At 52.2% G+C, this 22,820-nt stretch overlaps 1 protein-coding gene and 1 long non-coding RNA gene across 18 annotated transcripts in view; one reads left to right on the top strand and one right to left on the bottom strand.

Annotated features, from left to right (window-relative positions):
• Nucleotides 1-556, bottom strand: part of LOC123575473 (uncharacterized) — a 79,195-nt gene extending 78,639 nt beyond the window's left edge. For all 17 annotated transcript variants that reach the window (XR_012417699.1, XR_012417700.1, XR_012417701.1 and 14 more), the window contains exon 1: nt 431-556. The gene's annotated coding sequence lies outside the window, so the exon portion shown is untranslated. The remainder of the gene's footprint in view (nt 1-430) is intronic.
• On the top strand, nt 139-7,859 carry LOC141407673 (uncharacterized). The gene is made up of 2 exons (XR_012417705.1): nt 139-968; nt 1,543-7,859. It is a non-coding gene; the product is annotated as an uncharacterized lncRNA (long non-coding RNA).
• Nucleotides 7,860-22,820: the final 14,961 nt, after the last annotated feature.

Here is a 22,820-nt window from a genome sequence, read left to right as displayed (position 1 = left end):
CCCACCGCCCAGCCCAGCGCGCTGCTCTGAACTTGGCGCCAGCGCCCTGAGGACAACAAGTCCCGCCTTCCTGGCTGCACCCGCCTTCGGGGGGGGGCTTGCAGTTGGGCGGCCCCGGCGGGTAGGGCGCCGCGGGCCAGAGTAACCGCAACCCAGGAGCAAGCTCCCTGCTGATCTGCCGGGCGGCCCGGCCCTACCCCGGCTCAGCTCCCTGGAGCCGCCCCCAGCTGGCTCGGACCAGGACCGGCCCTGCAGGAGGGCGAAGGCGTCCTTTGGAAGCGGTGCCGGCTCTCGCTGCCGCCCTCTGACCCTGGGCGCCCGGACCTCTGGCTCCTGGGCCTGCCGGACCTCAGCGATAGGCGAGGGCTGCGCCCGGTGCCTGCGGCTCCCTCAGCGCCGTGGACCCCCGCGGCCTGCCGGCCCTCCTTACCTCACTGAGGCGGGAGAATCGCTTGAACCCGGGAGGCAGAGGTTGCGGTGAGCCGAGACGCGCCATTGCACTCCAGCCTGGGCAACAAGAGAGACCTGGCGGCCCCGCTAGCGGCACCTCCCCCGCATCCGAAACGCTCAGCTCCTCCCAGGAGCACCCGCGGCCTTCGCTTCCCAGGCCCCAGCTGTGACCCGCAGGAAGGCGGGCTCGGCGACCCCAGAACGTAGAGGTGTCTGGGAAGTTAGCTGTTCCCGGAGTACGGTGGGAGGGGCCCAGGGTAGAAAATGACAGTTCAAGTGCCTTAAAATTAAGAATTTAGGCGTTGTTTAAAAAACAATAAATGGAGTGAAAAAATCAAGCCACACCGTAAAAGAAGATATTTGCAGCAAGTGATAAAGGATTAATATCCAGAATATATAAAGACTGTTACTGAATCAATGTGAAAGAGAAAAACACCTAAAGCAAAGACATCTAAAGCCAAGACATCTAAAGCCGTCATTAGGCACTTCAAAGAGGAACCATGAACGACCAAAATCAAGTGAGTAGGTGACCAGTTCCCATTAGTAATTAGGAAATCGCAAATTAAGACCACAAAGAGGGTAGTGAGGGTGGCTCACACCTCTCATCTCAGCGTTTGGGAGTCCAAGGCCAGAGGATCCCTTGAGGCCAGGAGTTGGAGACTAGTCTGGGAAACATAGCAAGACCCTGTCTCTACAAAAAATAAAAATAAATAAAAAAGTAAATCACAAGGAGATGACTAACCACCAGGCAAAAATGTTAAAGTATGCTTATATCAACTGTCAAGAGGAATATGAAGCAAGATAGCTCAAATACGCTTTTGAAGGAAACATACCAGGCTTCATTCATTCCGAAATGCCCCTTATTTAAGATACTCCGTTATATTAAATACAATTCCAAAACAAAAAAATCAAATAACAAAAAACCAAACTAACCCAATACTTTTTATCACTGGTAATTTGTATGTTACACATATTGAGGGATATGTTTTAGATTCATTAGAGAAGGATTTTTAATCGTATATCACTCTTGTGCATACAAAATAAAATTAAGATGTTTCTTATTTTATTTTATTTATTCATTTATTTTTTCAGACGGAGTTTCGCTCTGTCGCCCAGGCTGGAGTGCAGCAGCGCAATCTTGGCTCACTGCAAGCACCACCTCCCCGGGGGCCATTCTCCTGCCGCAGCCTCCTGAGTAGCTGGGACTACAGGCGCCCGCCACCATGCTCGCTAATTTTTTTGTATTTTTAGTAGAGACGGGGTTTCACCATGTTAGCCAGTATGGTCTAGATCTCCTAACCTCATGATCTGCCCGCCTCGGCCTCCCAAAGTGCTGGGATTACAGGCTTGGGCCACCGCGCCCAGCCAATTAAGGTGTTTCTAACAGTCACAGTCTAACTTTTCTGAGTCTGTTTGAATCTCATTCATCAGTGCCCACGTTTTTCCACACACTCAAAGCATTGGTCGTACAGTTTTTTGGTTTTTTTGTTGGTTTGTTTTTTGTTTTTTGAGACAGAGTTTTGCTCTTGTTGCCCAGGCTGGAGTGCAATGGCGTGATCTTGGCTCACCGCAACCTCCGCCTCCCAGGTTCAAGCGATTCTCCTGCCTCAGCCTCCCTAGTAGCTGGGATTACAGGCACGCACCACCATGCCTGGCTAATTTTTGGATTTTTAGTAGAGACAGGGTTTCCCCATGTTGGCCAGGCTGGTCTCGAACGCCCAACCTCAGGTGATCCGCCTGCCTTGGCCTCCCAAAGTGCTGGGATTATAGGCGTGAGCCACCACGCCTAGCCCCTACTGCAGTTTTGACACTGGGATGTGAACTCGTCCACACTCCTGCCCTAGAGAGGGGGCCTGTGTTCCTCCCATTGACTCTTGGCAGCTGTGACTGCTTGGACCAATAGAGTACAGTGGAAGTGACACTGTGTGACTTCCAAAGTGAGGTTATAACAAGTTCTACAATTTCTGCCGTGCTCACTGAAAACACTCTTGGAACTCTGGGCCACCTGTAAAAGCCCAAGCATCCTGAAGCTGCCATGCTGGGAAGAAGCCCAGGTCACACGGGGAGGTTACATGTAGGGTCTCCATTCACAGTTCCAGCTGAGCCCAGCTTTTGAGCCCTCCTGCCCAGGAGCCACACTTGTGAGTGGAGCAGCCTCCAGATAATTCCAGTGCCCAATCCTTCAAGTCATGTGGGCTGCTCAAGCCTTCCCATCTGGGGCCCCAGACATGAGGAAGCCCTCCCTACTCTGCCCTGAGTGCCTGATCCTCAGAACCTGTGAGCGTAATAAAATGCGCCTGTTGTGTGTCTCTAAATGTAGGTGGTCTGGTACACAGCAGTAGAGAACTGGAATGTCCCTCACTCACAAGGACTCTGGCAACACCACAGTTTCCATCTTCTTCCAGATCTGCCATCTCCTGGGGGACTTAAGTGTCATACAAATAACCTCCCATTGCCAACACTCTGGCCTCCCAGTCCTTGACCTCCTCACCCACAGCAATGTCCTCACCTGTCACCTGGGCTAACTCTTCCAGTGAACAAATGGCAGGGTCTAGTGGTTTTAAGGGACACTGTGAGGGCTATTATAAGGGAAATGGAGGCTTCCTCTTGTAGCCCTTCCAAAGGTCTTGTGCCTCCCCTCTGGTGTTGTCAATATGCAGGATATTGGGAAGAGCTGCAGGTCACAAAGTCACCATGTCAACCTTCCTGTCAACCATAAAGGAATTCTGTCCCCAGGGTAGGGGAAGGGCCAGGCAGGTAGCTGGAGGCAAGTCTCCCAGAGCCAGCTGCTGACCCTAGTCCCTGCGATCTGGGGAGGTACCTGGTGAAGGGCCGCAGTGTGCACTGGTGAAAGGGCAGGAGGAGGGGTGTGGCCCTTGGGCATAAGGGGAGGCGCCAGAGAAGGTGGCCAGAGGTGGCCTGTGCTCAGCCTATCTGGGCCCTGGCACAGGCACCCAAGAGTGAGGTGGGGTCACAGGGACGGCCAGATAATGAGGAGCCATGGCCGCTGGGGGCCCTGCTTCCTGCTCTTCCTGCTGCTGCTTCCTCCACCGCTTTTTAGAGCAGGAAGCCTTCGGTACCATGGACCTGGCTGGAGAATGTTTCAACGCCTGGCCCTGGGCTCCAGGAGGGCCCACCACCGCCATGGCCCAGGATGGAGGCAGCACTTGCGCCAGGGGCAAGCAGGTCACAGATGCCAGGGCTCATTTGACCTCTACTTCATCTTGGACAAGTGAGTGTCCCTTCCAGCTCTGGCTCTGGGTCACCCTCAGGAGCCACCACCTCTTTTTCACTAGGGACAGGACGCCACTCAAAGAGATGCAAGCTTCCGTCACAAAAGCAGGGCCAGCCCTTTGGTCAGACCAGACCTAGGCCTCCTGATTTTCTGAGGCACAAAGAATGCCATGGCTGTCTTTTCCCTGGTGCTTCATCTCCTGGATGAGGAAATAAGTCACCAAAGGGGTTCTGGATGATCCCCTGTCCCCCCAACAGCTGGGTCAGCATCCTCATCCTCAGGCTGCTGCAACAGCTGATTGCTCGGACCTGCTTCTCAGCAGTTCTCAGAAGCGCACTGTGGATGTTTGGGGGTTTTGTGTTGTTTTGCTTGTTTGTTTTTCACGCAAATAACTTCTATTTTACTGGGCCCCAGAGAGATTGCTTTGTTGCCTGTGTTGGTCATTCTAATGTCACTGCTTAGAGAAGGCCTTTGGTTGGCTGCTTCTAAGTGCTTCTTCTACAACTTGGAGAGCCACGTGATAGTTCCTGCACTTTCAGGAACAGTTGGGTCTGTTTCAGGGTGGCCCTGGGGAAACTGGGCTGTGTATTAGGCACCTTCTGGCTCACCAGGAAGGAAAGAGGCAATGTTCAGCTTTGGAGAGATTGCCTTGGTTCCCTTTCCCACTCCTCCTGCTGGAATACTCTCTGTATGGTGGGAATACTCTCTGTGCTTATTCAGTAGCAGCAGTGGTGCAGTCTTCAGGAGAGCAAGCGCTTTCTGGTCTCCAAAGCCCTTTCCCTGCACTCCTGGCACCTCACCACAATCCTGGGCTGTGAGTAGTGCAGGTATTTTTCTATCTGGTTCCTGGACAAGGGCGGCTCTTGGAGGTTGGGGAAGCATCCAGAGACAGCTGGTGTGACAAGACTCCGGCTTCCTGTGCTGCACTCTTTCCAGCATCGCAGGTTGAAGTTCCTCTGAATTTTCTCATTCCCCCAGATACTGATGCTTAGGGGATGCGCACCCCAGCCCACCAATTCCTATGGTTTGTAACTGCTCTGCTACTCTTGGGGAAGGAGCAACTCCGTTCTGGAGACAGGCAGACTCCACTCACTAGCCACATAGTCTTGGGCGAGTTGCTTCGTCATTCTGTGCCTTCGTGTCTCCCATCTGTAAAAAGGGTATCTTCATTTTCACCTTGCCAAGTGTGATGAGGATGAAGGGAGAATTTGCAGGTCAGAGGCAATGACAGAGGATGGGGATGAAGGGACCTGCCAGGAAAGGCAGAGTCACAGGCTGGAAGCTCATAGGAAATACAGAGGCCCTGATGCAATCCCAGACAGACTGGATGACGGAGAATGCAGAGGGAGTGCCTAGAATGGATGTAAAGGGAGCAGACAAAAGCAACCTTAATGATTCTTCCTAACAAGGCTGGGGTAAAGGGTATTGCCCCATTGTAAGGAGGAGGCAATGAGGCAGGCCATGGCCAGGAAATGGCCCACCACAGCCTCCAGATAGACATCCATGGCACTGAATTGAAACTCTGGATTGTGTGACTCCAAAGCCCATCCAAAGACCATGCAGCTGGGCGGGACCCTGAGAGTCTTGCAGTAGTCCTCCTGGCAGAACAACATCTACTGCCTGCAGGGAGGCTCTTTGGTCATTCATGTCCAGCTTATTCATGAGACTCCTTATTCATTGGTTCATTCATTGGATTGAGCTGGAAGAAAATGAATCAGCCTCCCATGTGCTTCTATTCTTGGCCAGGTGACCTTTTAGGCCTCTAAGTGGAAGTGACCCATTGTATTTTTTTGAGTAATTTTTTAATTGTGGGAAAACATACATAACAAAAATTTACCATTTTTAAGTGTGCAATTCAGCGGCATTAAGTACATTCACAGCGTTGTGCAGCCACCACCATCCATCTCCAGAAATGTTTAATCATTGCTTATTGAAACCCTATTCTCAGCCGGGAGCAGTAGCTCACTCCTGTAATCCCAGCAATTTGGGAGTCAAGGTGAGAGGATTGCTTGAGTCTAGGAGTTCAAGATCAGCCTGGGAAACATGCAAAATCCTGTCTATACAAAACATATAAAAATTAGCCAGGCATGGTGATGTGTGCCTCTACTCCCAGCTACTCAGGCTGAGCTGAGGCAGGAGGATTGCTTGAGCCTGGGAGGTCAAGACTGCAGTGTGTCAAGATCACACCACTGCACTCCAACATGGGTGACAGAGTGAGACTCTGTCTCAAACCCCATCCACACCAAAACCCAAAACACCTCTATTCCCATTGAACAATAACTCCCCATTCCTCCCTTTCCCCAAGCCCTAGTGACCTTTAGTGTATTTTCTCTATCTATGAGTTTGCCTATTGTAGGTACCTCATGTAAGTGGAGTCACACAATATAATTATACAAACATATAATATTTGGCCTTTTCTGTCTGACCTTTTTCACTTAACATAATGTTTTCAAGGTTATTCCATGTTGTAGCATCCATCAGAATTTCATCCCTTTTATGGCTGAATAATATTTCTCTGTATGTATATGTACCACATTTTGTTTATCTTTTTTTTTTTTTTTTTTTTTTTGAGTTGTAGTCTCATTCTGCCGCCAGACTGGAGTTCAGTGGCGTGATCTTGTCTCACTGCGACCTCTGCCTCCCGGTTTCAAGCGATTCTCCCTGCCTCAGCCTCCTGAGTAGCTGGGACTACAGAGGCGTGCCACCAGGCCAGGCTAATTTTTGTAGTTTTTAGTAGAGACAGGATTTCACCATATTGGACAGGCTGGTCTTGAACTCCTGACCTCGTGATCCCCCCGCCTCGGCCTTCCAAAGCACTGGGATTACAAGCGTGAGCCACCGCACCCGGCCTGTTTATCTTTTCATCTGTTGATGGACACTTGGGTTGCTTCTGCCATTTGGCTATTGTGAATAATGCTGCTATGAACACCGGTGTACCCATATCTCTTTGAGTCCCCGCTCTCACTTCTTTTTGGTATATACCTGGGCATGGAATTGATGGATCCTATGGTAATTCTATGTTTAGCTTTCTGAGGAAATGCCAAGCTATTTCCCACAGGGATTGTACCATTTTTCTTTCCCACCAACAAAAGTCTAACGTTTGTTATTTTTTAGTTTTTGATAATAGCCACCCAATGGGTGTGAAGTTGTATCTCCTCGCCGCTTTCACTGGCATTTCCCTAGTGACTAGTGGTGTGGAGCATCTTTTCATGTGCTTATTGGCCATCTGCATATCTTCTTTGAGGAAATGTCTATTCAAATTCTTTGCCCATTTTTTTGTTGTTGCATTTTTTTGTTGTTTCTTTTTCGTTGTTGTTGTAGGAGTTCTTTGTATATTTTGGATATTAATCCCTTATCAGGTATATGAGTTGCAAATATTTCCTTCCATTCTGCAGGTTATCTTTTCACTCCCTTGGTAGCGTCGTTGATGCACGAAATTTTTAATCTGGATACACTCTCGACTTTTCTATTTTTAATTTAGTTGCCTGTGTTTTTGGTGCCATATCCAAAAAAATCCCCAAATCTAATGTCATAAAAGTTATGTTTTCTACTAAGAGTTTAAAAGTTTTAGCCTTTACATTTAGGTCTTTGACCCATTTTGAATTAATTTCTGTAATGGTTTATAGAAGGGTCCAACTTCATTCTTTTGCATGTAGACATCCAATTTTCCCTGCACCATTTTTTGAAACTACTGTTCTTTCCCACATTGAGTGTTCTTAGCACACTGGTTGGAAATCATTTGACCACAGACATGACAGGTTATTTCTGAGCTCTCTATTCTGTTCATTGCTCTACATGTCAGTCCTTATGTCAGTGCCATAACAGTTTGATTACTGTAGCTTTGTAATAAATTCTGAAATCAGGAAATGTGTATCCTCAATTTTGTTCTTCTTTTTCAGATTTCTTTTGTTATATGACTAATGTCCCTTGAAATTCCATATGTAATTTAGTGCAAATTTTTTATTTCTGCAAAAAAATGCTGTAGAGATTTTGATACAGATTACCTTCTGATTCATAAGCATGCAATATCTATCCATTTATTGTGTCTTTAAATTCTTTCAGCAATGTTTTACAGTTTTCAGTATACATTTCTTTTGCTTCCTTGTTTAAATTTATTCTTAAGTATTCTGTTCTGTTTGATGCTCTCGTACATGAAACTTTTTTGGTTGATTTTCCATATTTGGATTGTTCATTGGGGGCTTTTCCAACCAATACATTCTCTCCCATTTCCACTCTACACAGTGCCCCACCTAACCTGATCAGCCACCTGGATGGCCAGCAAAAGCCCCACATCCCAGGAAGATTTTCAGTCCCAGGCAGATGGGGCTGGGTGGTCACCTTATGCTGACCACTCAACTGGTGAAACTCATGACCTCGGATGATCCAGTGGCCACTGAGGGGTGTACCCCAGCCTCAGCTGTGCTGAGGTCAGGCGAGCTTGTTAAGAGCCTTCTGGGAGGCTGGGGGTGGGGCAGACACTTGCCCACCTGACAGATGCACTCATCTCCCTGACCCACGTCTCCTGTCTCCTTTTGTTTTAGGTCTGGCAGCGTGAACAACAACTGGATTGACCTTTATATGTTGGTGGAGGAAACAGTGGCGAGGTTCCAAAAGTACAGATCTCCCACATGGCAGCCTCCCCTGAGCTGCAGAGAGCTTTTCCTCTGGAAGGCAGGAAGAGGGCACATCCCATCAGATGGGGTGGGCGTGGGAGTCCCTCAGTGGGGGACACAGAGCACAAGGTGGCATTCTGAAGCAGGAATGAGGCCAGCGCTCACTGGTTCCATCGGGTCTCAGCAGACTTGGCTGGCTCCTGCCTGTGAGCCCGGGCATATTGCAGGAGAGGCAGTTTGCCCTTGGGGACATCACACGCTGGGAAGGGACAATAGACAGGGAAACCAGTGACTCAGTCCTGGAACCTCGGGTTACACAGTGCTGAGGGCTCAAGTAGGGGACAAAGAACTCACCTGGAAGGTTGAAGGAAAAAGCAGGAACTCCTAAGGACAAAGTCAGCAGTGGCTTCCAAGGATGTGCGTGTTTGAACTGGGTCTTGTAGGATGGAAAAGACAGGGACCTGTGGTGGAGTGAGTGGTCTTGCTTGGCTGGGAATGAGGTTAGCTCACGGAGGGCTGGGAGAGGACTGGGCAGGTCAGCTTGAGGCCAAAGGCACAGGGGCTCATTGTGCCAGGCCAAGGAGCTGAGATTTCCTGCTGTGAGCCATGGAGAGCCAGAGAAGGCTCTTGAGCAGAGGAGTGGCATGATCGAGATGGCACTTAAGGAAGAAAAGTCTGATGACTGTGGGTAAAATAAATGGGCAATAGGGCAGGAGCCATTAGGAGCTCTGCTGGGGACATATGACAGCACTGTCACTGAGGGCTACTGAGGGTCAGCCGGCAGGAAGGAGGGTCAGGGAGAGGAAAGGGAGGCCGTGTGCATGGCTGCCAATAGGGAGTCGCTCCTCTGAGGTGAAGGAGAAATGAGGGAGAGGAGGGGGAGGAGGGAATGGGGTGAAGAGGCAAAGAATTTTCCAGTAGAAGGGAGGCCAGCTGGGAGGGCTGTGTGTGCATCTCCCTGCCTGTTCATTATAAGGTATATGTGTCTGTGTGTGTGTGCATGTGCCTGTGTGTGGGTGCCTTGTGTGTGTGTGTTCATGTGAGTATGTCCATGTGTGGGTGCATGTGTGTGGGTGCATGTGTGTGTAAGTGTGTGCGTGTGTGTGTATACGTGTGTGTGGGTGTGTGTGGGTGTGTGTGTGGGTGTGTGTGTGGTGTGTACGCCTGTGTGTGCACGCCTGTGTGTGCATGTGTGTGTGCAAGTGTCTTTGGGGTGTTGGGAGTGTGGGGATGCAGTGAGTTGCCATCCTGACTCTCTCTTCTATGGAGCCCTTGTCTCCACAGGCCTCAGAGTCCTTCACTACATTTATCTCACCTCCTTGTGTCCAGCAAGGGACTCCAAAGCAGAAGGGTGGGGGCGGGAGGTGCGGAATTGGCCTCACCACCCTGGCTTCTGAGCCGGTGCCTCTGGCTTCTCACCAGCACATGATTCCTTCACAGCTCAGATATTCGGATGTGCTTCATCACCTACTCCACAGACGGCCAGACTGTCTTGCCACTCACCTCAGACAAGTGAGTGCTGCTTGGATCCCCCCAGGGGTCTGGTGAGCTTGGCCAGAGGGAGCTCCAGGGAGCTGAGGGGCTCCCGGAGACCTTGGTTGGGAGCATGACAGCACCCAGGGCAGGCCGGTCAGGGCAACTCACAGTACCCACCTGACCTTAGCCCCGCTCCCCTGCACCCTCCTACCCATGGCTGCAAGGTTACTTGCAGGCCCCTGTGCTCCAGTTCTCAGCCTCCCCCACTTCACGCTCCCCTGCCCTCTCTCTGCCCTGCCTCCTTCCCTGAAAGGTGGCTGTGAGGATTCCCGGGGTGCAGGGGCTGGTGGAGGGGTGGGGGTGTCCTGTGAACACACACCTGTGCAGGCGGCTGCTCTGTGCCTGTTCCCCCTGCCCTGGCCAGTGCGGGAGGGAGACAGGGTCAGAGCTGGTGGTGGGAGTCGTGGGACTTTTGTGCAGGGATGCTGGCAGGCCCAGACTGGGGAGTCCCTGGGTGCGGTTCTGAGATCCAGGGCAGGCTGGGAAAATGGAGGGAGGCAGAAGGAACAAGCTCAGACGGCTGGAGCCCAGGCCCAGCAGGGGGCACTGCAGAGTTCCTGTTTGGTGGGAGGTGAGGGCCCTTCCAATGCACATGCCCGGAACTGGGCCCAGAGGAGGTGAAGCACAGAGTGAGGTGAGGACACTGAGGACTGGATGGGGGACTGGGCCCCACTTGCAGCTTCGAGGGAATACAGGGTAGGGGAGCTTGAGTTTGTGTGTCCTGCGCTGTGGGTTTGTCAGAGAGACTGGAGTGGGTGTGAGGTGGTAAAAAGCAAGTCTATGGGGGAGGACTGTGGTGGGTGACCCAGACAGGGAGCGGGGTTTGGGCATGGCCAGAGAAAGGCCAGGCCGTGGCCTCTTCTGGATATGGATGGGCCTGGCCTCCTCCCCTCCTGGGCTGGGCAGGGCAGGGCTCTTAGAGCTCCGGCCATGGCAGGGATGCTCTGCCCACAGTGGGAAGCCATCCTTCGGGGTCCATGCTCTGCCCAGCCTTGCTGTGCAGGCTCAGCCTGTCACATTGGATTAGCCTGACCCTAAGTCCCTGGCCCGTCCCAGTCCTGCCACCAGAGCCAGTCCTGGCTGCCCTAGCCCATTCTGTCTGTTTTAACAGCAGCTGACAGGCCACATCCCCCAGCCAGCCTGCAGATCAGTGTTCAGTCCCTGCATGCACAGCCATCGGGGCTGCCTCTCCAGCCTTTGGTCTTTTTGTTTCAGGGGCACAGAAAGTCAAGGAGGCCAGGCAGTCTAACTAAGCAGATTTGGTACTTCCTGTGTCAGGGTAAAGATAGAGCAGTAAACTGAGTGAGGGTCAGGGGTCTGGGGCCGTTGGGGCTGGGTGTAGGGCTGGGGGTTTGGCAGGATGACTTTTCCCAAATGCAGCCCTACCTGTTAAAGGATGGAGTGCCCAACACAAGAGAGTCCTTGTTAGGGTTAGGGTTTGGATTAGAGTTAGAGTTAGGAATGTCAACCCCATTGTCAGTGACTGACTCTCAGTTGCCCATCCCTGGTTCAGGACTAGGGCTAGGGCTAGGGTTAGAGTTAGAGTTAGAGTTAGAGTTAGAGTTAGAGTTAGAGTTAGAGTTAGAATTAGAGTTAGAGTTAGGAATGTCAGCCCCATTTTCAGTGGCAGACTCTCAGTTGCCCATCCCCGGTTCAGGGTTAGGGTTAGGGTTAGGGTTTGGGTTAGGAATGTCGGCCCCAGTGCAGTTTCTGACTCACAGTTGCTCATCCATGGGAACTCTGGAAGTTCCCACTGTCACCAGAGATGGTCCAAGCAGGGCCCTGGTGAAGTTCCCCAGGCCTGCATTTTCTGTAACTGCGATGAGCTCAGAAGGGCTTGAAATCTCTGGTCAAAACCACGATGAGGAATGAGCAGGACAAAGCCCTTGCCTGGCCCCCTCCTTCGTCCGGGAGGCCTTGCACAAAGAACAGTGGCTCCCAGAGAGCTTGGGAGCTGATTTTTAACAGTCAGTGTCTTTCCAGGTCAACCACCTTTTTAAATTTTTTCAGGAATAGAATAAAAAATAGTCTTGACCAGCTTCGGAAAATTGTACCTGACGGACACACATTCATGCAGGCGGGATTTAGAAAGGTATAGACCCCTTGATCTCCTAACTCTAACTCTAACCCTAACTCTAACCCTAACCCTAACCTACAAAATCTTAGAGCATCAGTGGGATCATCTCACTGTCCAGGCTCAATATTTCTTCATTTTCTTGAAGGCAATTCAACAGATTGAAACGTTCAACTCCGGAAGTAAGCACCTGCCGTCCCCATGGTGGTCCCATAGGAGGAACAGAGCTGGGCAAGAGCCTCAGAGAGCTCTGTGTGCAGATTCTGCAAGACCACCCCTGCCCTGCATCTTGGAGCAAGTTGCTCACCCTCTCTGAGCTCCAGGTCCCTCCCTGGTGCAGTGAGCATAGTAAGCCCCCGCCCCATGGAGTTCTGAGAACTGTGTGGGACCCTGTGTGTGCACCCCTGGTGCTCATAACCCTGAGGTGCTTGCCCTCCAGCTGGGCTGTGTGAAAAGGAAAAGGGAAGAGCCGAGGGGTTTGCCCCCTTGCATGCACCTTAGTCTTCCTGCTCCCTTCTATGTCTCCCCTCCCAGTGACTTGCATTCCCTGACCTGTCTCATGTGGTACAGAAGGCTGTCCGGGGCCCCCAACTCCCCTCCCCAACGTGTCACTGCAGTTCTTGTCAGGAAAAGGCAGGGCTGGTGAGGAAAGGCATTGAGGTGGCTGTGGGGTCCCCTGCCCAGGTGCCACTGACCTGGAGTCCTGAACTCCTGGGCCCAGAGATGCTGGCAGGACTGCCTGCAGGCTCTGCTCACAGCAAGACCCAGCCCCCTGGGAGCCTCCCTGAGCCTGTCTGTTACAGGAGGGCCCAGCAGCTCCTCCTGCTGCCCGTGGGACAGGCCTGTGGTTGTTGAGTCCTGGCTGGAGCTGCCCTCAGGCAGAGGTGGTGCAGGCTGCTAGTGGGTGAGGATTCAGGCAGCCTGGTGGGAAAGACTGTGCCCCTTTCAGCCCCTCCTCTATAAAATGGGTGCTGGGCTGAGACCTCCCTTACTCTATGGGGTCTCTGGGTGGCAGGTGCTTGGGTCTTGGCAGCCTCTCCTCTGGAGGATGAGGTGGGGGCACCTGGCCATGCCCTGGAGTGGGCAGTGCTGTGGGCCCAGCCACCTGCAGGGGCTCCAGAGCTTCTGGAGGTCACTCCTGGTGCCTTTGCTGAGCAGGCCACTCTTTGCTTCTTCTACAGACAAGGTTCCCAGCATGATTATTGCTATGACTGATGGAGAACTGGTGGCACATGCATTTCAGGACACTCTCAGAGAAGTGAGTCCAGTTCATACTTACCAGCATTTTGCTCCATGAATTTTGATGACTAATACTCAATGCCTTGTTTCCCTTAGGCTCAAAAGGCTCGGAAACTGGGGGCCAACGTTTACACTGTGGGTGTGGCCGGTTATAAGCTGGACCAGGTAATTCCAAACAGGTGACCAGGCGCCACTTTCGAGCCTAGTGGGGAAAGGCGTCCCAGGTGGCTTTCCCAGGGCCACCCGGAGGATGGTTGTCTAAGCTGCCCCAAGTGAGATGGGCCAATCCATGGCCACTGCAGAAGTGACTGACAGCATGTTGTACAAATCCCACGATGCCAGAGGGGAGGGTGGAAGAGCTCCTCGCTCCCCAAGAGTGGGCTGCTGGCTGGAGAAGCCTGCAACATTCAGAGCCTGACATTCTGCTGCCCCCAAAGCATGGGGTCAAGACACTGCCCTCTGGGCCTGGCATCTGCTGCATCCTCACCTCCTGGCGGGGATCCAAGCCAGCTCTGCTCTCCGTAGATAACAGCAATTGCAGACAGCCCGGAGCATGTGTTTGCAGTGGAGAATGGCTTCAAGGCCATGAGAAACACCGTTGATGCTGTGAGTGGGCAGAGGTGAGGGGCTGGGGGCCTGGCTCCTGTGGCCGGAAGCTCACTCTCCCTGCCCCGCCCCACCCCTCCCCTGCTGTGTTCCAGCTCACGTCAAAGGTCTGTCTTGACGTGACATCGGTGGAGCCTCCCACTGTGTGTGTAGGAGGTGAGAGCTGCGGAGGCCCCGCGGTAGCCACAGGGTGGTGTGCATGGGTGCAATCGTGTATGGAGTGTGTGCATTTGCTTGGTATGTGTGGGGGAGGATGTGTGTGGGGGAGGATGTGTGTGGGGGAGGATGTGTGTGGGGGAGGATGTGTGTGGGGAGTGTGAGTGTGGTGTGTGTATGTGGTGTGTGTGTGTTTGGTGTGTATGGTGTGTGTGTGTGTGTAGTTTGCGTGGGTGCAGTGTGTGTAGTATGTGTGGGAAGGTATACTGTGGGAGGCTTGATGTGTGTGAAGTCTGTGGGAGAGGGTAATACGTGGTCTGTGTGCTGTGGAAATGTGTGTGATTGTGCGGGGTGTGTAGATGTGCTGTGAGTGTGGTGTGTGGGGTATGCATGAGTGATGCATCTGTGTGTGTTGTATTGTGGGGTGTATGTTGTGTGGGAGCTGAGGTGCTGTGTAATATGTATGTGGGGGTGTGAGTGTATGTAGGGGGCATATATGCATGTGTGTGTGGTGTATGTGCAGTGTGTGTGTGGCATGAGTGGGGGTCTTGTGGGAGTGTGTGGGAAGGTTGCCTGGTGTGTGGAAGGCTGCTGGTGTATGGGAAGGCTGTCTGGCATGCAGGTATGTGGAGTCCAGTGTGTGTTTGTGTCATATGGGGAGTTGGGAGTGTGTTGCTGATATGTGTGGTGTGTGTATGGGCTGCGTGGTGTGTCTTTGGTATTTCTGGTGTATGTGTGTTTGCTATTTATGTGTGTGTGGTGTGTGGGTGTGTGTGCTTCAGGTGTGTGGTGTGATGTGTGTGGTATGGGGTGGGTTGAGTGTGTTTGTGGTGCAGTGTGCATGGGTGGGTGGGTGTGGATGTATAGCCGACATGCGTGTGAACGTGAGTGTCTATTGGTGTGGGGGGAATATGCAGCGGTGGGGATGTGAGTACCTGTGCACAATTAGTGTGCTGTTACCTCACAACAATAAGTTTAAAGCAAGAAAAGACATGTGTGAGAAGCTCTCAGGGAAACACCAGCAAATGGCATGGAGCCGCAGGTAACCCAGACCACAGGCCAGGAGCAGCCAGGGCTCCTCCCAGGAAGGCCAGGTAGGTGCAGGAGCTGAAATATCTGTGTAATTTACCACATCAGCAAAACGGGAAACAGGAACCAAGCCGTTATCTCAGGGGATGAAGAACAAGAAGGGGGGCAGTCAACATCCCAATGCACCCTGTAAGCAGAAGGAAACCTCCATAGCCTGACAAAGGCGTCCACACAAACACCCTCGGCTCACCTCAATCCCACAGGATCAATCCCAGTGCCTGTCCATGCTGTCTGGGATGTAGTGAGGATGCCCTGTTGCCAGCCGGGGTCCCAGCATGGGTGGTGACAGCCCTGTGAGGGCCTCTGTGATGCCTCTGTCTGTGCTGAGATCTTTCTGTGCAGGCTGGGGCTCTGCATGGCCGGCAGTTGCACAGCTGCGGCTGCTGGACATGAAGGGAGCCCTGGGTGTCCTCCCTCCACGGGGACAGCACGAGGCCCTTCGCAAGACCACCAGGCCCTCCAGCAGCTGGGCTCTGGCCTTCCTGTTCCTCACTGCAGGTTGCCCCGGCAGTAGGCTGTGGGGACAGACACACCGTCCATGTCTGAGCTCTGGTCTCCATGGGCACACGACCAGGAGCAAATTGCCCTTTGTCAGTGAGGTGCCTCCCATGAACAGAAAGGATGCTGTGAGGTCTGTCGTGAGTCCCAAGGCACTGGGCTGTGCAGGGACTGGCACAGGGCTGGGAGCTGGTAGGTTCCTGAAACAGGAGCTGGGCTGACATTTCCATGACTGGTCCTGGGCTCTGTCTCCGAGCCTGCCTCTCCCCCATGCAGAGCTGAGGGGAGGATGAGTAGAGAAAGCTCCCCTTCCCCCTTGGGGTCTCTTTCTGCTGCTTCTGATTTAAAGCCGCTCGGCCGTGCAGCAGTGGTGACAGCTGTGCTCCTCTGATGATGTCCCCTGGACATGCACAGGCTGTGGCATCTGAGCAGCCCTGTCAACCCCAGGCGAGGATGTGAGTCGTCACTCCTCCCTGGAGGCAGCTGAGTTGAGGTGACAGGTGCCCTCTGCCCACCAGCTCGGCCCTCTGCCTCTGCCCATGTGGCCTGGCAGTCATAGCCCCGAACTGTCAGCTGTTGGCCAACTTGGGCAAAGCTGCCCCACATGGAGGGTGACAGTCACAGCAGGGAAAGGCCAAGGCAGGAGCCTGAAACCCAAATGCATCAGAATGAGCCCTGTCAGCAGGCTGCCACCAAGAAGCCAGGAGGGCTCCAGGGAGCCCAGGAAGGAGGCCGGGGAGGAAGGCACGCAGCCCAGACTCCCCTGTTTAGCCCTTGGCCTCATAGCCTGGGAGAGGCCACTGGTGGCCTCACTGCTCCAGGCCCATCCTGAGCCCATCCTCCACACATGGCTGGAGGATTTTGACAGGCACCTCCCTCTCCAGCCTGGCAGGTGTCTGAGGCTCTTAGCAGGAACTCCAGGCCCTCCAGGGGCCACTCTCTGTTCTGGGTGTCCTGTGCAGAGGTGGGACCAGGTGGGGCATAGGCACTCTTCAAGCACTGCCTCACCTTGAAGGGCCGAGCCCACCTGTCCCTCACAGCCCTGTTCAAAGGGCACCTCATCCTGGAAGCCTTCCCTGATGACCAGCCCCTCTGACTCCCTGAGTCCCTCTCACCAGTCACTTGTCACCCAGGATGTATCGTGACTTCTGGTTGTCTATGTCTAAGCATACTTTTGTTATTTAGTTCTTTGGTTTTCTTCCACCCTTTTGTTGTTGAAATTTTCAAACCTATAGGTAAGTGGAAAGGATTGTGCTATGAACACAAACACACCTACAACCACCATTGGGATTTTACAATGAATGTTTGGCCACGTTCCTTTCTCTCTCTCTCTCTCTCTCTCTCTCTCTCTCTCTTTTTATCCATCCACCTTGAAAAAAAAAATGCTTGCTTGCAATACATAGAATACATAGTCCTAACGCAGCCCAGGATGTAATTTGCAATTACCCCGTCCATGGAGCTTTGGGGCAGCCCTCAGTCCTGCTAAGAGTGGCCAAGTTGGGCTGACCAAGGGGCGCAGGCCACAGGCCCAGTTGCTCCCTCCCGGGCACACACTGAGTCCAGTGTCCGGCTGGCCAGGGCTTTTTGGAACCCTGAGTGGGGAAGACGTTGAGAGTATCTGGCAGCATCAGATTTGGAAGCAGCTGCTGTCAGCCTTAGTGGTGGGAGAGAACCCCATGCTTGCCCTGCAGGGGCCTGTATCCAGTTTCTCAGAACAGGGCACCAAATTGGCATTTCCTGTTGTCTCTCATAGTCTCAGTGCCCCCACCAGGCCCAGGCTCTTCCAAGGGCAGCATAGTATCCATCATGTGGGTGCCTATGAGGGCTGGGCTGGCACCTTAAGCAGGAAGAGTAGGCCAGGCTCAGCCAGCTGATGTCAGCAGTCAGCGTTGAGGGCCTTGAAGTGAGGCAGGCCTCAGAGCTCCTTATCTGAGGAGCGTGGTTCCCTACATCCTAGCCAGGAGCTCACATGGAGAAACACAAACCCACTGAGGCCTGCATTTCCCATTTTCCAAGAAAGCTAGAAATCTAGATATTTCTGGGAAATGTTCAGGCTTTCAACTGCAGGCTCCCATTCTGAAAGCCTCAGAAAGCATGTCAGCAGGCCAGCTTCACCCACAGCCTGCCTTGAGGCTGTGACGCTGCAGGAAGGCAGGAAGCAGGGTTCACAGGAAGCTTTCCTTGGGTGCATGAACCGGGGGCATCCCAGGCATCAGCAGGGATTGGAATGCGCGGGGCCTGGGCCAGGAGGCAGGGGTGGAGGCCAATGCCCTTGGCAGCTTCAGACCTGCGGGAACCTTGGCTGGCTCCTGGGGCCAGCCCTCACCTGCATGTGTCCCCTGTGGTCTTTGGCTGATGGCAGTAGCCACAATGGTGGAAGGACACACTCCCTGAGCCTCAGGGTGGGTGCCTTGTGGTCCTTACCGGTTCAGGAAGAGCAGGAGATGAGGAATCACCTGTAGGTCTCTGGAATCACAGTTAAAACAGGGCTTCTGTGATGGATTCCCCTGAGCAGGGTCCTTGGTGACTCACCTGCCGCACCCAAGTCCTGGCCCTGCCACTGTGGGTGTCCTGCCTGCCACAGGCACACAGAAGACAGAGAGGAGAGACCCCAAGTGTTCAGCAGCCCTGAAGGAGGCATCCAGGCCTGGGTGCCCAGCTGGGTGCGTGAGACATGGTGTCTTCAGGCAGCATTATGGCTCCGCTTACACCTTACAGCAGGGAGGGCCTGGCTGAGTGCACGGCCTGCGCACTTGGGGCCCAAGGGAGCACCACAAATTTCAGGGCAGGAATAGCACTGTGAGCCTACCTGTGCCGGGACCAAGGCCTTTCCTTAGCGTGTTGGTTCAGGAATGGTAGGGAGAGGGCCCTTGAGTGTTCAAGGCCCAGACGCCTCCTCCTGGACCCTCAGTTACACCAGGTGAAGATTTGACCCAGTGGACACATAGATGTTGGTTCCGACTCAGCTCTTTCCTCACAGCAGCCTCTGGGAATTCGGTTTTGGGGCTGGATCTCCAGGAACAGGGAGGTCAGAGGGGAGGCAGCCCCCTACTCTTCCTCACTCAGACTTTTGAACGTTGTCCTTGCAGAACCCTACCATGTGGTTGTTCATGGAAATGGCTTTCAGAATCTAAAGAAACAAGACGAAGTTATTTGCAGATTTATCTTCAATGAAAGCACTATCATTGGTAAGTTGTCTCCTCGGTGCCTCTGAGTCACATATTTCCCACACAATACTGCCTTTCCCCACAGCCAGCCAAGCCTCCCAGCCCTTGCCAACCATTCCCTTGGACCCGGTGGGGTTAGAGGCCATGAGGACAAGTGGAAGGAGGCACTGGGAAGCCTGGCCACCCCTCCCTTCATCTGCCAAGTGGGGAAGTAACAAATCCCAAGAGAGCATCTCAGATCAGGGCTTCCCCCTCAGTGAGGCTGGGTTTAGGACTGGGTCTGCCATCACAGCTGCATCTGCCCATCTTAGCCTCAGTTTCCCCTTCCCTTAAGAGCCCAGGACCCAAAGCCCACAAGGCTACTCCTGGGAAATGGTGGCAGCCCCGGAGGTCTGAGCCTGGCTGGCCAGGTGCACCAGTAGCTTGCCCAGAGGGGTGTGTTTACCTTGCATTGAGGGAGGATGCCAGCCTGTAGGCCTGGGCCCTGGAATCCTGGCTCAGGCACACATTGCCTGTGTCACCTTGACCAGATGAGTGTTCTACTCTGAACCTCTATTTTCTCAGTTTAACATGGAGCCAATATGGTGCTGGTTGTGTATTCTTTAACTGAGATGCTTGGGACCACAAATATTTTAGTTTTTAAATTTTTTGAGGTTTTGGAATGTGTGCATTATGCTTATGTTTCAGCATCCCAAACTGCAAATTTGAAATCTGAAATTCTCTAAAGAGCATTTCTTTTGAACATCATGTTGGTGCTCAAGAAATGTCAGATTTTGAAGCATTTTGGGTGTGGATTTTCATATTACAGATGGTCAGCCACAGTTGCACCTAGCTAAGCAAAATCACATGTGTAGAGCAGTTGGTTCGTGGAAGGGCTATAGCATTTTTAAAAATCTCCTGTTATTTGACTATAGTTAGGCATCAGGGGACTTCTGTGATGGTGGAGTGGCCTGAGGAAGCGCACAGTCCAGGCAGACGCTGTGCCCTGGGTGCTGGGGAGGGGCGTGTGCTCTTCCCCACTGAGTGCCTGGGGTGCAGTTGGATTTTTGTATCCTCCTTGATCTTCCCAGGTGGCCCCTTGATACATTCATTTGATCTGATGATAATATGTTCACTGACATCTAATTCCAGGGCCATGTGGTAATCCCAGGATGACTTTTCTTCCCCCAAGAGGCTTCTTGGCCATTTTCCTCCTTTCCATGAGTACATAGGAAGGGCTGGGTCTGTGATCCCCATGTTCTCACTCATCAGCATTATGTGGATGGTCTCAGGAAATTTGGTTTTCACTGGGTTATGCTTTCTCGGGAGTGTCTTAGGGACTGAGCAGCCCCTTTCTAAGGAAAGCTAACGCTTATTGCGCACTTATGTCAGATATTGTGCCACATGCCTTACGCACAGTATCTCCCTGAATCCTCAAAGCAGCCGGACAGAAATTCCTTTGTATGTGTCAACCAGAACAACAGAGAGTTTCTCTCTAAAAGAAAACAGTACTTATTCAGGAACAGTGCCCGGCACTGGGAATATGTATGCCATAGTAATGTGCATAATCAGGGAGGTAACAGAAGACAAAGGCTTTTAAAGGAGAAATGAGGATTAGGGAATTGTTTTGAGAGCATTACCCTTGTCTAAACAGATCAATAGCAAGGGTGACACTAGTCCAAGGCTGGACAGGTAGTTCTTGGGCACATGTTCCTGTGAAAGTATTTTTTGTGTTAAGTTTGCAATGGCTTTTGTGCAAGGTTGTGGTTTTTGCAAAGTCATTTGTGATATTTTTATTACCAGGCATATAGGCATAAAACCCTCTCTTTGTAGCCTTTCTTAGCCCTATTTGTCATGGATTTTATTTTATTTTTTAGTACAAATGACTTCATTTTAGTTTTGACAACTTTCCCATATGGATGGAGAACTAGAGAGAAGCATGATGGAAGAGCCTGCCCAGGGCCATACAGTTCATGTTGCAGGGCAGGAAAGCAGACCCAGGCGATCTGCCTGCCCTACCAGGGCCTTCTGCCTCCCTGTGATGGCAGCTGCTGGGAAAGGGGGTACCCAGCCTACCTCCATGAAGGGCATTCAGCTGCCTCCTCTGTGGGCCTGTGGGTGCACTGGCTTCCCACCCTGGAGGTTACCGTCTACCTCTCCATACACAGGCCAGCACTGACGTCTCGCAGCAGGGAGCCCCTGCCACAGCTCTGGGCACCTGCATAGATGGCCATTGTGCTCCTGGTTGATGGCTTGTCCAGGAGTAAAAAGAAACTTATTTTTTCAAATAATTGAGAACAACCTTTAAACCTATTTTCACTATTAGGAAGATATCCCCTGAAAATGTCCCTGGAGTGTTGGCCACCACTGAACACGCCTCCCCTGCACCCCCCACTAGATGGCAGCGTGCCTTCCCTGGCCACTGATGCCAGCCTGGAGGTGCAGGTCAGGGAGAGACTTCCCTCTGTCCTGCATCTGTCCCTGTGGGGAAGCAGGGGCAGAGCCTGGTTCTGGCTTCTGGAAGCGCCTGGATGCAATTTTTGACAACCTAAATAACAAACAGAGAGAGTGTCTCTAAACAGAAATGCTATTTATTCGGGAACAGGACATTGCAATGGAAAACACATACCAGAGTAAACTATGTACCTATTTAGGGAGGTGAAAAAAAACAAACAAACAGAGAATGGTTTTTAAAGGAAAATGAGGAGGATGCCATAATTGTTTTGAAATCATCCTTGGCAAAAAGGTCAATACCATGGGTTCTGCCAGTCCTAGGTTGGCCATGCAGTTGATGGGCCCTGGGAAGCCGGGGTCCTGGGAGCCGAGCCCAGTGGGTAGAGAGCTGGAGCAAGGCCAGCAGGCAGATGCAGCAGGGCCCATGCCCTCCCCCACAGTTCAGGAGGTGTGAAGAGGGCGTGGGCTCAGGAGTCAGATGGTTCCGTGTCTACACATTACCGAACTCTCCTGAGCCCACCATGCTCCCACAAAAATGAATAAATAAATACATAAATAAACAAAAATTGGAAAACAAAATTACACACTTAACAAAAAAAACCCCAGTCCCCTCCTCAGGCTTCCCCATCCTGGTAAATGGTGTTGCTGTCCACCTGGTTGTTCTGGTCAAACACTCAAATGTCATCTTCAACTACTCTGAGCTTCCTCTTTATATCTATCCCACCAGCAAGTCCTGTTGCCTCCATGTGCAAAATATATCCTGGATCTGCCCAACCTGGACAGATTCAGTGCACAAGAAATAAAACCCCAACCCCTTTCTAGGGCCCATGAGGCCCTGCCCCCTGTCCTGGGTCACCTCTTTCCCTCCTTGACAAGGTCAGTGAGTCACTGCCCGGAGCATTGGCACAGGCCACTCTCTCAGCCCCAAGCACCCTTGTCTGGGATCTTTGCCTGGCTGGCTCCTCATCTTTTAAATCTCGGCTGGATTGTCACCTCTTCAGAGAGAATTTATTTTTCATGGAAGTTTACAACACTATACAAAGTAGCAAGAATTGTACCATGAACTTGAAGAAGCCATCACCTACTTTCAATCATTCTTAATCTGCCCCCACCTGCTTTCCTTGGTACCCTTATCACAGAGTATTTTGAAGCAAATCCCTGGCCTTGCATCATTTCATGCTCTTCTAGACCAGAAATTGTGGCTCTACAAGATAGGAGAAGTCAGGCATAATGAAGCAGCTGTCCCTTCCCTCTGGTCCCCTCACCTCCTCTGGTCATGGACATCATAGCATGTTGCACTCTCTGTCATCTGTTTTGTCCTGTTTTTTATTTTGTTTTCTGTGTCCCGTGCAGTCCCTAAAGGTGAGTCCTTGAGAGCAGGGGCTCTGCCTGCCTGTTCCTGTTACACAGCAGAGTGCTGCACAGGGCCTGGGTGTGGCGGGTGCTTGCAGGGATCTATGCAATAGGAAGGCAGAGCCCACATGCCGGTCCTGGGCCACAGGGTCAGCTCTGCATGCTAAGGACACACATGGGGAGGAACAGTGGACAGACAGGTGCATTGACATTCTTCTCATGTCATTTTCTTTTAGATGAAAAGCCAACCAGTATCGACAGTCATTCCATGAATTGCCCTGGGCCAAAACTAGAAAAACCTGGAGAGTAGGTGCCCCTGGCAGGAGGCCCTAGAGGGCAAGAGGCCAGGGAGTCAGGGTTGGTCACCGTGA

The sequence above is a fragment of the Macaca fascicularis genome, chromosome 9, assembly GCF_037993035.2.
Source record: "Macaca fascicularis isolate 582-1 chromosome 9, T2T-MFA8v1.1".
Classification (NCBI taxonomy): Eukaryota; Metazoa; Chordata; class Mammalia; order Primates; family Cercopithecidae; genus Macaca; species Macaca fascicularis.
Note: the sequence above shows the minus strand (reverse complement) of the source record. Positions and strands in the feature narration are given on the sequence as shown.